This window comes from Astatotilapia calliptera, chromosome 1 (genome assembly GCF_964374335.1).
Source record: "Astatotilapia calliptera chromosome 1, fAstCal68.1, whole genome shotgun sequence".
NCBI classification, from domain to species: Eukaryota; Metazoa; Chordata; class Actinopteri; order Cichliformes; family Cichlidae; genus Astatotilapia; species Astatotilapia calliptera.
In genome coordinates, this window is record NC_137422.1 from 4,673,407 (window position 1) to 4,688,709 (window position 15,303).

At 40.9% G+C, this 15,303-nt stretch overlaps 1 protein-coding gene and 1 long non-coding RNA gene across 2 annotated transcripts in view; one reads left to right on the forward strand and one right to left on the reverse strand.

The window, feature by feature from the left end:
* Window positions 1–15,303, reverse strand: part of LOC113008303 (nuclear receptor ROR-alpha A-like) — a 175,795-nt gene that overhangs the window by 117,776 nt on the left and 42,716 nt on the right. The window lies entirely within an intron of this gene.
* Window positions 7,048–9,578, forward strand: LOC145428399 (uncharacterized). The gene is made up of 3 exons (XR_013908707.1): window positions 7,048–7,148; window positions 7,390–7,534; window positions 8,897–9,578. It is a non-coding gene; the product is annotated as an uncharacterized LOC145428399 (long non-coding RNA).

Here is a 15,303-nt window from a genome sequence, read left to right on the forward strand (position 1 = left end):
GGTAATCTCTTCTGTCTCTCCACACCGACACTGACAAGAGATGATTCTAGATGCTCAACAGTTCTTGGTTTCTTTGAAAGATTTTTTTTATTTTTATTTTTTATTTTCTTGATGGTCACAAGAGACAACAGATTTATGGGTGCAAATGGGGCAAAACAGCATGTGAATGCAGACCCCAAATAATGCTGACAAGTGTTGTTAGATGACTCACAAAAGTTGTGCCCTTTTCTAAACACAGATGCAAGCAGTTCATTTTAATATGACATGCCCACAATTTAGTGCAAGGTCACAAACTAAGATTACATTTAGCTACCCCTCAAACCTCATAAACTCATGTTGATTTTGTTGATCTCTGAAAAAGGGTACCGTATTTTTCGGATTATAAGGCACATAAAGCGAAACAAAACAGTCAGATAAGTCAAACTTTACTTAACTCATTCTTTTTTCTTCCTCCGTACCATTGATTCATTAATTCTGAATTCTCTGCAGCTGCTCTATTCCCATGTTGTTGCAGTATATTAATGACTAACCTCGTATTGTGGATGGATTATCTCAGTTGTTCTCCTGACTGAAGTTTGGTCCGTTTACAGCATCCTGCCATGCGACTGCATTTGTCCATCGGGAAACCTCACGTTAACTTTTATCGAGTGGAAAAAAGATAGCATTCATCCTCCAGCTTCACTGTGTTTATGTTATGCTAAGTGATGTTGTTGTTGCAGAAAGGCGCTTCGGCTTTGCGGGCCAAATTTTACGTCTACCCCCTTATCACCCAGCCAAGATTGCCATTGCATGGCTCCCACGCACTGGCAAGCGAAAGCAAGGCCGACCAAAGATCACATGGCGTCGAACGTTTATGGATGATCTAAGAACTGTCGACATTGCCTGGGATGAAGCTGAAGCAGTCGCTGCTGACCGACATCGATGGAGATCATCAGCTGCCTGATGCGCCGCCCGGCGTAGGAGGAAGTAAGTCTAAGTCTATGTTATGCTAACATAGCTGTGTCGCTAGCAATCACGTACCACATCATTATATACCGGCTAGCCCAACTTCAGTAACCCTACAAATGTCACTGCTGTTTAGTTTTCTGTCTTCATTTATGTTGGAAGTGATAGCAGAGCTGTACGTTTTCATTTTTTCAGAAATCTCTCAGTCAGAACATGTTATATCATGTTTAGGTGGAAGCTAGCGAGCGAACTTCCTGCTAACTTCTAACTCCATTAAATTTAATAAATCCTGTTTTCATGGATGCCTGGACGTTAAAATTAATTGTTACACCTGGTAAAGCAGCAACGCTGATCATTTTATTAAAGATGAAAGAATTTAGACAGTTTAACTCTCAGTGATGCAGCAGTGTTCGTTTGACTTTGGGACCTGAAGCCGACGGATTTTAGGACCCAGATTACTCCGCGAGGCTCCTGACTACGGTAGCTGTAATGCTCCGACAATCCATCAAGAGGTGCGGCTTCGTAGCTTACCAAAGTCATACTAAAACATTTTTTGACAGATTTTTGAGTGCGGTAAATACGGTAATTGTATCTCAGTTCAGTATTTCCACAGCCAGTGAATCAAGATATCTGACAGAATTTGAAGTACAAGATACCCTCTGAGGTTGACATTGGTGATTACCCCACCCCTATAAAATAATCATAATATATTTTTTTTTGTTTTAAATGTTTTCTCAAGTCTTAGAAATCAGGGAACAGGAAATAATCATTCTGTCATTCTGATGCTGTTTAAAAACTGAAAACTGTATTCTCTAAGAATTGTAACATTAATGTTTCTTAAACACTGGGTGTTGATTGTGATTGTGTGTCATGTTCAGTTGCCTGCTTGCATAAAGGTTCTTACATTTACCTCTTACCTGAAGTGACGTAACAGTAAAAAATAATAGGAGGTTTGTAACATTAAAGCCCTGTGACTGATGACGTGGATGTACAGACGGTGGGAGATCCCAAACAGTCTGATTAGCTCGTGCTCTATTCCTCATTCTCAGTTCAGGGTGAAGTTCAGCCTGCGGGAGAGCAACAGCCGGCTAATGAAGGAACAGGCTGTTTGCTCTGCCACCACAGGAGGCCGATGATTGAGACAGACACAAAAGGAGGGGGCTGGTGTTCTTCAAGAACTCTGGTTATTTAAGACGCAGACCGAGAACAACAGGAAAATAACTAGAAAAACACTTGAACCAAAGAAGAGATCACTGTGACACACAAAGTTGTCTAACTTTAAGAACAAGACCAGCACTTACACATTCGAGAAAGTGAATAGAAGATTGGTCACTATGAAATCTGAGGAAATGGTGGATGCTACTTCTTCACGTATGACCAGACTCTAAGCCACATTGTAAGACTGTGTTTGTCATTCTTAGAATAAAAGCCAGCTTCTTGCTTTTAATAACACGTAAACACCAAAATGTTGGCAGACCTCAAAAAGTTAACACAACTGAATCGCTTGCTGTCGTTTAGTTGATTAACTTAAAGACAAATGTTGTCAGAATTTGACTTTGATTACTTATCATTATTGAGTACTGAATGATTGATACAGAATCATACACACTCGCAAAGTAAACAGAGGAGGCCTTGTTGAAGCCCACTGCCCAATAACAAGTCTGATGCTATTCGATTGTATTGGCACAGCTTTTCCCAGTGTACAGGGCTAAGAGACACACGTTGTGGCCATAGCACCATGTTCAATTCAACAATTACACAACAATTACAAACCCTCACAGAGTCAACAAAACAGACATTGACAAATTCTTCTTCATAGAAAACAAGTCCCTTAGATTCAGGAGTTCTTCAAAGTGCTCTTTCCAACACTCAACAGCACAGCTAGTGAAAGTGACACCATCTGTTCTCTTGCTAAACAGAAGTTTTTGCTTTTTGCAACTGCAGGCAATACCTGCTGATATGTACCTGCTAAATTACCCAAGAATCAATCAGGTCAACACCAGAGTCCCTGGGAGGGATTCTTTCTAAGACCCCTTAAAATCTCACCTACAATTTCAACAAAGCCTAAAATTAATGGCTTATCTTTTGGTTTAGTACAGCCAACAGCTAAAGTGTGTGTCCCGTAAATGGACTGACACTAAGCTGACTCAAACAGCTTGACTTTGGGGGAAAAATTCAAATAAAGACTTGCATTTCTGCTCACATATTATACGAGTAAGCACAGCGTTAGTGTTAGTATTCTATAGGGGACACTGCACTCACTCCCATTTGTATTCCAAAGGCTTCCCATCACCTGAATGTTACCCCATCTTCTAAATCCACCAGGAGTAAAACCAAACAGTTTTCACTTCATTTTAACAGTCCGTCCCTGGTTTACTGCTTTGTAGCCCAAAATCTGTCCGCACATGCATGCACTCACACGCTCTCACACGCACACTTTGTTCTGACTGGTTTCATTTATCAAAAGTGTTTGCAATGTAAAATCAATGTTTGAAGGACAATGAAGAGTAAAGTGAAAGTGAAACAGAAGATGCATCTAAAGGCTCATCTGATGTAATTATCAGTGATGCATTAAACCAAATCAGATGACATTTACAGAATAACCCTGAAGGCAGCACCGTTTATAGGATCCTTCTCCTGGACTGTATAAGAGACACAAGACACTGAGTTATGTGTCACTTGCATGGACTGATTAGAAAAGATGGCAGCCACTGTGAAGTCACCTGTTGGTTACTAATGTCTAATCCTGACTTGTAATCAGAAGGTAGACTACAGCATAACCTGATTCATCGTGGATTTTAAACTAAAGATTAATTAAATTAATTAAAGATTACCAGATCCAGGTCTTACGACATGCTGTATTGCAAGAACTTAAACTAATTGGGAAAGGTAAATAGCCTCCTTTTCATTTTCTTCTATATAGTTGAACTTATCTTTGCAACCAGAGGGTGGTGGTAACACTAATGCCTCACAGCAAGCGGGTTCAAACCACATGCATGGTTGTCTGTCTGTGTTAGCCGTGTGATATATTGGCAACCTGCCGGGGAGTACATAAGACTCTACGACAACTGGGATAGGCTCAAGTCACCCTGAACCCAGTCAATGGAAATACAATAAGCTTTGTAAAGGTTTTGTTTAACACAGATAGCAAATGTTCCTACAGATCCATTTTTTTGGCTAATGTGTATTTGTATCAACAGCTCCTTATTAACGAGCACACACCATCAGAAGAGCAGAATGACATTTTTTACAGATGACGTTTGCCACTAACGAGCACAAACAAATCCTGAGTTTCTCAGATGATCAACATGTTACTCAAATCACCGACATGATCATTTGTATTGAATTCCAAACAAGGAAAAACGGACCTATTAGTGATCTCAGACATGTGGGCCCCTCGGTGTGTACTGCATGTGTTGTCTTGATGGTGTTTATTGTATACTTTAGAAACAGCTCTGAGGGTTCCTGTTACATCAAGATTTCATCAGCCTGACATCACAGACCAACAGTACAAAGCTGTTTCTGGAGCCTGAACGCAGCATTTGGTTCATCAGCTGCCTCTGCAGCTCTAAACTGTCAGAGAGAAATCAAAGGCCAAAACACTTCTGTTCAAACACCAGTCAGACAAATCAAACACAGCTGATTCCCATTAGAGAAATCATGATCTGTCCATGTTCAAGCCTACAAGACATAAGCACCAAAGGCCAGAAATCCTGAACCTGCTGTGGGAAACAAATCAAGGAGGGGACAAGTGATACCATGTGATATGTGGTTGCATTTTGTAATTCATTTTTGTATGTTTTGTAGAGTTTTTGTGTGTAATTTCGTTAAATAAAGGCCTTAATTTTCTGATCTTCTGACAGATTGAGAGTAGTGTAAGTGCTCAAGTTATGCCACAAGGTGGCACCTCCCATAAGTAATAAAATCACACATGAAATATGATTTTTTGTGATTTTGTTTATATTATTTGACTTTATATCGGTTTCTATTCCACTTTAGTCTGATGTTGGTAAGGTTGGTAAGAGAGGAAAACGCACGACCTGTGGACCGTCTCACTGTTTCTCTGTTCTTTTCAGAATAAAATATACTCTGTTGGCAGCTTTCACAGAAGACACTTGTTACAAAACCAACGTTTTTACAACAAATACCTCATTGAAGTTTTGAAGGGCCCCCTTGAAAACTTCAAAAGAGTCCAGGCCCATATTTGCATTTATTTCCTTTTGAAGTGGATGAATTAAGTATCTGACAATAACATTAAAGCTTGTGCTCCCAAATCTAACTCATTTTGTTTTTCATAAATCACTTCATCTGTCATGAACTGGCCATGTGAAGCAGGCAGGAGAGGACCCAAACACAGACTCATGGAGGTGAAAATGAACTCAAAAATACAACTTTATTAACTAAACTTGGAATATATATATAAAAAAGTAAACGGGCAGGGAGGCAGAACACACGGCGGGGAATGAGGGAGGATGAAACGCTGGACAAAGGGAAACAGAAAGCTTAAATACAGGAGGACTGAGGAGGGAACAGAAAACATGGGGAACACAGCTGAGACAAATTAGACACAACAAGACAGAGGAAGCAAAACTAAACACATTGAGACTGTCAGAATAAAACAGGAACATATGAGACGTAGACTGTAACAATAGGGCATGAAACACATGACGGACTGGGGAAACGTAGGATAAACATGATAGACGTGGAAACATGGAAGAAACACAAGGAAGGGAAACAAGACAAAAAGACACACACAAACCCACATAAACCCAGACACATCAACCACCTGCAACTCAACCTTGGTGAGTGGCTTATTTGACTATGCTTTATAAACGTCCTTCTAATTTCCAATCTATAACAAACCCAGTGTGCAGTGTTGTGTGTTCAGTGTGGGAAAAGTGTGATTCCGTGGAGAATAATCTGCTCTGGCTCTGTCACCTCAGTATGTATGACTGAGAGGAGGTGACAGTGTCTCCTCCTCCATCTGCTCCTAGCAGACTGAGAATGTAAAAAGGTGGCCCTCTGCCCACCTCTCTGTCAGAAGGTGAGAGCCAGGATAACAAATCAAACACCATCACGTCTTTAAGAACAAGGAGGATGTACAGAGCTGTAACGAGGTATATCATGAAGCTACGGGAAAGAACTGTTGAAGCTACAGTGCTATGAAAAAGTATTGGCCCAGTATTCAAGTATGTATGCAGCCACTCCTGGTTTTAACCATCATGAAAATAAGATCAGGAGGAATCTTTGTCTGCATTTCTTTGTAGGCATTCATACTCTTCACACTGAACAGGAATATCTGGAACTGTCGGGATCGAGTCACCAAATGAAACAAATAACAACCACTCAGATGCCAAATGACAGCATAAAGCAGAGGTCAATGTGAAATTAGGATTCAAACTTTGTTATCTACCTGTTATCTTTTTACATCAATTAAACTACGTACATACAAGGGTGTAAGTGAAAGCAGCTTCCTTGTAAATGCACTGGAACATGAGTTTATGAAAGATGTGCCTTTGCTAGTAGAAAGATGGCTGCACACTGCAGAGATTTTAACAACATATGGGCTTCTACGTATTTAGTTAATAAAATCAGAACTTCAGTTTGTGGAGAACAGAAAGCTGTGTTTGAGTATTACAATTTGAATTATTCACAGCTGAAATTTAATGGAAGAGAAATTACAGAACAATATTGCATCTGAAGGGCTACTAAAGAAAAAAATACAGTCCTCTTTAGTGTGAAAAATGAAGGATAAAGCAGGGTACGCTCACAGTAAGACTAAATTGTGGATGATATGTCCGTACTGACATTAGGTAGGGAAATGCATTTCCCATCAATATCTCACTTATCACATCATAGTTTCAAGACAGTGATAACGTTTAGCTCGAGCGCACACACTGGGACAATCCATGCAGTGTGATGCCTCAAAGACATTTATGTCATTTATCTTTAAAATAATTCATTTGTATGTATTTAAATTAGAAAGAACAGTAAAAGGGTTTAAAAAAATGTTAAGTAAGAAGATTTTATTTTGAAGGTGAACTTGCTAATAACCTCACTTCCTGGTGAGTTACCTGTATTGGTTCATTTCCTGTTTACTTCCTCTTCGTGGTTGCTCTAAGAGGGAGAGTGACATGTGGTCATTCTCTGAGGCTTATCCACAGCGATCCACTTGGGAACATTGTTCAGGCAACGCTTTAAGTGTATATATTTCATGATGAAGGTGTTAAGAAAGTATGAATAGCAGTAGTTGTTAAAAACTACATTTTATTTGTAGTTCATGAAAGTCGATTTGTACGTGTTAAAAAAGGCATTCGTTTTGATGATCATTACTGTTGCTCAAGCTAATACGAAGATGTAAAGTCATATTTTGAGTTCTTTCATAATGCAATATTTATGTAAACATGGTCATTTTTTCTATTCTGTATTTCTTTTCATCTACAGTTTTCACCGCTTGTCAAATGAAGATTCTGAGAGTAAAAGGTCAACTCTACTCGGACTCCTGTATTCATTGACAAAGGTTTAGCTTGGTGTTTAATCAGAGTTGCTACACTCTGCAACAGAACACTACACAAAGTCTATGTGGAAGGTAAAGAGACCAAGGTTTTGTTCACTTGTCTTAGAAAATGAAAGCTTTTTAAAAGTTCTGATCTCTTCAAAGTTGCAGATTCTCATGATGACATCTGTAGCCGGGACGTCTGTCCTGTACCACATAAGTGTTTGTTGCTAAACCTCAGAATGCTCTTTTGTTGACGTAGCACACCTTAAAAATGTTAGTCTTTGTGTACCTTTGTGTATCTCTCATTAATACTTTTTCATTTTCTTTATGTGAATGGTAAAGAATTTTGAATCTGCTGCCAATAAATATAATACTACAAACAAACTGAGGAAAGAGAGGAAATGTTCACACTGAGAATTGCGATGCTCTAAAATTACACATTTCATGTCCATGAATTTTCTTTCTACAGTATGACATTAACACAGTGTCATAAACAGTTGGTGTGAAAAGACACAAATGACAAAGACAAAAAGCCTTTAACATTAATACACAGGCAGGAGATTCTCTGCTAGGAAGAGAAAGAAGCTAAGTAATATACTATGAGAACATAGAAGAATGAAAGAAAGCCTCTAATGTAGGACGTAAAAACAGTAGTGCAATGGGAAATGTACTGCGAGGCAGCAGAAAGGAAGATTTGGGTATGAGTAGAAAAAGGAAAAAAATCAGAGGGAAAAACAGCCTTTTAAGTTCAGGAAGCAAGAAGTTTTCCTACTTAAGAAGGAATTAAATAGGAAGGATTTGAATTAGGTAGCATGGATGAGCAAAGCATCCTTTCCAGTTAAGCAGGGAGGAAGAAATAAGATTTCCTTTTCAAATGAGACAAGATGAATGAGAGCTTAGAGTTAGACTGAGGAAAGTAAGGAAAAATTAATTTCCTCTCCTTTTCATTTTCCTTTAATTTACATAATGTTAACCCCAGACTTGATCTAAAGCTAACCTGATCTATGACAGTGTGTAAATCTGCAAATACTGGCTTGATGCATTTAACAGAAATGATCATTTTTCAGTCAATAAATGATGAATTTAAATTAATGATAAATTATAACACAAGGTTGTTTCCTTTGTGGAATAATGACTCCATAATGTAGTGATTTACACACACAGTCACCTAATAAGTGAAAGCCCCGTGGTTTAAGACCATGAGAAGGATGCGTCAGGATGAGCATCCGATGTAAAAAAACAAAAAAAACCAAACAAACTTCTAAATTAAACATGTGGATCCATCCAGTGTGGCAACCAACAGTGAATGTGGGAGCAGCTGAAATTTGTTTAATAGGCAAAAATTTTAATTTGTGTTTCCTTTGTTGAGGAATTTTCCTTCTAACTTCCTCCAAAGCACTCAATCTGAGCCGGTCCTCTGATGTACTCATTTCTAATCTTGTCCATTTTGAGGTGCGGTTGGTCTGGCTGAAGTGTGGGAGGTCCCTGATCCACCCAAAGGGTGGAGAAAGGTCCGCTAAACCCATCCTGGTGTCAGAGTTAGAGCCTTCAAGCAAAACAGTATTTGTGCTGGGCTATGACAAAAGATTCTCCAACGAGGCTGAATTAAAAAATTCTCTGAGGAAGAGTGGGCCAATATTCCTTCACAGTGATATTTTTAAATTTGATAAACAAATCAGCTCCGTAGTCAAGGGATCTTTTCCTTTCCAACGCCTTCGATGCTTGTGCCCTACCGGGGATGATAGCAGTCAACTGGACCAGCACAGATGCTGCAGGACCGGATGCGCTGTCTACGCCGGCTCTCTCTTACCCTTTACCCGCCCCTGTTGCTTGTCTCGTGTTTCTATGGTGTATTGATAGTCATGTGCTTTTGTGCTGAGGTGTTTTTTCTTTATCAAACTGTTCTCCCACTAGGAGCTCAGTCTGAGTGGAGTTTTTTTTCTCCTCCTCTTACCTCATGTAGTGTATTTTCGTTGTTTTTTTCCTATCAGCCTACCTTCTGACATGTCTGCCCAATGTGATGTTTGTGTAAAGTTGGTCAGAAGGTTCCTTTGTGAGTGCGCATGCGCCATTAGCGTGCTGCCTGCTGTAACCCCTAATTTCCCTCGGGATGAATAAAGTATTCTGATTCTGATTCTGATTCTGATTTTTATCATCTATGGATTTTAGCTAAAGTCAAGTCCTACCTGTGCAGGAACGATCTAGAAAGGGTGGTCCATGCTTTTATTACATCACGGCTGGACTACTGTAACTCCCTTTATGCTGGTTTAGATCATTCCTGTCTGCATCGCCTCCAACTGGTGCAGAACGCTGCTGCTCGCATGCTGACCGGTTCCAAAAAGAGAGACCACATCACTCCGGTCCTCTGCTCTCTCCACTGGCTCCCAGTTGCTTTTAGGATTGATTTTAAAATTTTACTGTTGGTTTTTAAGGTTCTTAACGGTACTGCACCTCCTTACCTGGCAGAGCTTCTTAGCATTTACCGCCCCAGGAGATCTTTGAGGTCAGCAGACCTGATGCTTTTAGATGTTCCCAGGTACAGACTAAAGACTAGGGGAGAGAGGGCTTTTGCTGTGGCTGCACCCAGACTGTGGAACAGTTTACCTCCTCACATCAGATTCTCCACAAGCCTAGGAACTTTTAAAACTGCTCTTAAAACTCACCTCTTCTCATTGGCTTTTAGCAAGGTTTAACTTACTGTTTTAATTTATTGTTTTATCAGTGAGGTGTTTTATGTACTTGTGTTTTATTGTATTTTATATTTGTATTTTATTGTACAGCACTTTGGTCAGCCTTGGTTGTTTTTAAATGTGCTTTATAAATAAACTTGACTTGACTTGACTTGACTTGACTTGACTGATATTAAAGAGTCACAGCCAGTCATCGCAAATGCTTGATTGCAGTTCTTGCTGTAAGGCTGGCACAGCAATTAGTTAGACTTCTACTACAGTAGGGGCGGTTAGGTTTAGATAGCTTCTTCTTTGTTTGATATTAAAATGTGTTTGTAATTTCCAAAAAATATGCAAACAAATAAGAGCAAAGGGGGCAAATAGTTTTTCATAGCTTCAACACCTCTTTCCCATAGTTTCATGGTATGCCTCGTTAACTTTATCCCTCTGTAGTTACTACAGCTCTGCACATCCTTCTTGTTCTTAAAAATCGGCACAAGTACACCTTCTCTGTTCCTCAGGCATTCCTCTCATTCTCCACACTTCCATACCTCCACAGGTATGTCATCTGGACTACCTGCCTTTTCACTCTTCATCTTCTTCATAGCTGTTCTCACTTCCTTCTTACTCAGCGGTCCCCAACCCCCGGGCCATGGACCAGTACCAGTTCGTGAGTCGTTTGGTCCGGGCCTGTGAGAGTTGAGGCTCGGGTGTGAAATTTATGGTTTTCAGGGTTTTTAATCATTATTTTCTTTTATAATTTTTATCCTTAACTCTGTTTCCCTGGGTCTTTTCCCATGTATTATGAATAAAACTTTTTTTGGTACAAGTACTGGTTTTATTTTGTTGTATTTATCTGTGACACCTTAAAGGCTGGTCCATGAAAATATTGTCGGACATAAACCGGTCTGTTTAACAAAAAAGGTTGGGGACTGCTGTTCTTACTAACTGTCCTCCTCCTTCATCCTTTTCTCTCTCTCTTTCATTTTCTATATTCATGAATTTCTTAAAGTACTGCCTCCATCTTCTCACTGCCTTCTCTTCTCATCTTCCTCTCCCTTACACAACCCTCCACATTTATCTGAGCCTGACCACTCCCACCACCCCCCATGCCCGTGCCCCCAAGTGGCTGGGCTAGACCACGAGTAAACTAATACAGACAACAACATTGAAACAATGACTGAGGGAACATGGGAAGCACAGGAAAGAAGAATCTTTAAAACACACACAGACGCATGCACAGACACAGAAATAAAGAACAGAACAACAGATGATGTGAGATTTTGAGATTTCCCTCTAAGCTCATTTCAATGATGTAAATATAGCCTGCTTGTAGTACCTTCCACTGCCTGACGGGGCGTGTTTTGTAGTGAAGTACATAACTAGGGTGGAATGAAATAGTTGTCAGTGGTTATCATTATCCTTTAAATGATTAATCACAATCTCTGTGATATTGGGCTGTTAATGAACCAAATGATTCTCCCGGTGCTGTATAGCTGAAGTTGATACCCCACCACCCATCCTACATACGAATCATCAACTGATAGGCCAGAAATATTACAGACCCCAAAAATTCAATTTCCCCGAGTTAATTTACTCCACCAAGCAGGGAGGCAAGCATCCAATCTGAGTTTAATTTCTGCAGGAGTGAGAGGTGACAGAGGAGAGGTGACACTGAGAATATTAATGAGGACAAGCTTTTATTTTGTAAAACATTTTTCAACCAAAAAAAGTTTATTATTTAAATGTCGCTATAAACCACTAAAAACTCACACACTTTTGTGGTGTAATGACACATTTTTTTGACATCTGACCAAACAACTTGGTCTAATTACAGTTTCTGTGAATAAACAACATACAGAAAACAGCTGTCAGACTGGTGTGAATGATAAGCTGTACAGACCTGATATTGGAATTTAAATGGGGTTGGAAATGCCAGCCTCCTGCTCACACGTGTGGTTGCGAGATAACTTACACGCACTGCCCTTGGTGAGCACTTGTATTACTGACACTGTGGGGATAAATCCGTTAGCACAGTCAGAATTTGGAGGATCAGCCTCCTTTTTGTAAAATCAAGTCACATAAATGCAAATAAGGGTTAGTGGGAGGAGACCAGAATACACTTGCCAAGTATTAGGTACGTTTAGCATAAGGCTAGATTAACATTGTATTAGGATTAGGTTTGGTTAAAATCAATTAAACCTAATCCTAAACCATGGAGGGTCTTAAACAGGGGTGGAAGTTAGAGTTATTGGGCTAACTTTAGGTAAGGGTAGAATAAAGTTAACTTGACGTTAGGGAGACAAAACATCACTTCAGAGAGATTTAACCAAATAAAATGGCTATTGAAATCAGGCCTACTCCATATGGACTCTGGCCATTATCTCCAGAGCAACTGAATCTGCCACAGTTTGTGGAACACCATCTTGCTCATCATGAGTCCACAGGAGGGTTGTGGTGCACTCAGGCTCAAGCCTTGACCTTATTTTTGTTGTACAGTGCTTCTTCACCAAGCCCTCTTTCCCAAAAACAGTCAGGCATGTGGACCTCTACATGAACCCTTGTGCTCACCATCAGCAGTGCTCACCGAAAAGGTGTCGGTAAGATCGTGCATAGCGTTCTCGTATTGTTCCGATCAGCAGCTTCCTGTGCTCCGTCTGCTTTCCGCTTGACCCATTCGCATTCATCCCTTCAACAGCTTTGCTTCACCTGCCGATCGAGGCGTCGGTACCGCTCCTCTGCGGCTTGCTGTTGTTCATCTGATGTCGTCTGTTCCCAGGCAATTTTCGCTCTTCGTCGTTCATCGACTAGCTGCCATGTTCGATCTCTGATCCAACGTTCCTTGAAGGTCCCTCTTCGCCGATCAATGGCATTCTTGGCGCTGGCCGCCACGATGGTTTGAAGACACTTCCAGTGCGCCTCCAGATCTTAGGCTTCTTCCAAGGCAGCAAAGCGATTTTGGATCTTGACACTATATTGGTCGCAGAGATCGCAATCCTTGAGCTTGGCAACGTCGAAAGGTCGCACGCGGCAAGCATCTTCTCTTGTTCGTTTGAGCTGCAACTGGATCTTTGCCATAACAAGATAGTGGTCAGAGCCAACATCCGTGCCACGCCAAGTGACAACGTCAGCGGTAGCTGACCTCCATCGCCTCGATATGCAAACATAGTCGATCTCATTTGCTGTTTGATCAGCCGGGCTTCTCCACGTCTTCTTATGAATTTGCTTATGACGAAAGTATGAGTTCCTGATGCAAAGATTGTTCACCGCACAGAAGCTAATCAATCACAGGCCATTGTCGTTGGTGTTTGTGGCAGATCCATGCAGGCCAATCACCTGCTCAAAGCCATCTCAATCAGGTCCAATCTGTGTGTTGAAGTCGCCCATGAGTATGAATGAGGTCACCTCGTCCAGGGCCGTTTGAAGCTCGTCGTAGAAGGCGTCCTTGTCCACGTCATCAGCGTCCTCGGTTGGAGCATAAACTTGAATCACTGTGGTTTTCGCATGGGCGGAAATAAATCTAGCCACGATCAGTCATTCAGAGCCTGGTCACCAATTGGCCAGTGCGGCCGGCGCTCGTTCCGATAGGGCTAATCCCACACCTTTAATGTGATCGGTGACATGTCCCGCGTAAAGTATGATCTTCTTGTCACTGTCGCCCACTTCCAGTCCATCTTACCTCGCTCAGGCCCAGGATGTCCAACGTGTATCGCTCAAACTTGTGTAGCACTTGTGTTAACCGTCCACTGTGGAATAATGACCACATAAACTAGTTGAACCAGCATATAAAGTTCACCAGGGAGGATAGGAAAAATGACAGATTAGCCTTCTGGGAGATTCCTATCAGCAATAGGGGACATTTAACATGTTGATGTGTACCATAAACCAACACATACAGATCTATTAAAAGTTTGATTCTCATCATCCAATGGAGCACAAACTTGGTATCATCAGTACGCCACAACACAGAGCGAACTGCGTAGCAAACACCCAGGCAGTAGGAGAGCACGCTGTGGAGCTGTAGAAGGCCAGCAGCAGTTTCTTGTCCAGGTTATTCTTCCTCAGGATTCGGAGGAAATGCAGCCAAGGTTGGGCCTTCTTTACCAGGGCGTTGGTGTTGTGGTTCCTGGTGAAATCAGCGGAGATGTGGATGCCCAGAAACCTTAAGGTGGAGACAGATTCTATCAGTTCTCTAATCTGAAGTCCAGTATAATAATTTGTTTTAAAGATGTTCAGTTTCAGGTTATTTTCTGAGCACCAGTGGGATGAGTTCTCTACCTCCGCCCTGTATGTTACAGATATGAGCCTAACCACGGTGGTTTTATTGGCATACTTGATGATGCTGTTGGTTGGGTGGGTTGGTGCACAGTCATACGTGTACAGGCCATACCGTAGGGGGCTGAGAACGCAGCCCTACACAGGGATCCAGGATTAGTGGTGAGGATGTCTGGTATTATCGTGTTGAACACTGAGCTGTAGTCCATGAAGAGCATCCTCAAATAACTCTTCCTGTTCTCAGTGCTCTATGAAGGGTGATGGTGATGGCATCGTCCATGGAGAGGTGAGGAAGCCCTCACCAACAATAATGAAAAACTGTGTAACTCCACCATGCACTTAGGTCTTTTCATGTTTTTTTATGTGTGCCTTAAACAACTCAAAATTTTTACTTTAAAGGTACATTAAGCACTTTTGGAGAACACGGTCGCAGACAGTTACAAATTGATCTTAGTCTGTTAACTCTAAGACGCAGAGAAGTAAAAATATCTAACTTTGTCTTCTGATAAAATCAAAATGCTTTTAATACTCTTTAATATTCCACAAAGTTCTGTCACCTGAGGAGAAAAGTTCCCTGGCGTCTTTTAAAAAAACACCTGGGCTTGTTTTCACTTTGTGCTGTCAATCATTATGTGAGACTGCATGTCGGGTTTTCTCCCTAAATATCTCATCTGGGAAACAGAAGTAAATCATTATGATAAGCTGCTAAGCTCCTCAAGGTGAACGAGAGAGAAGAAGATGAAAATAATAGTAAAAAAAAACTCCTCCAGCAATGTGAGACATCACTTTCGTTCACTTCGGTTAACTTTGCTCAAAGTTACCAAAGACAAATAAAGCATCAAAAGTTGATCCATCACGACACAGCAAAAAGACACACCGACCTCCTTCAGAAAAATGATTACACAAAGACGGCAC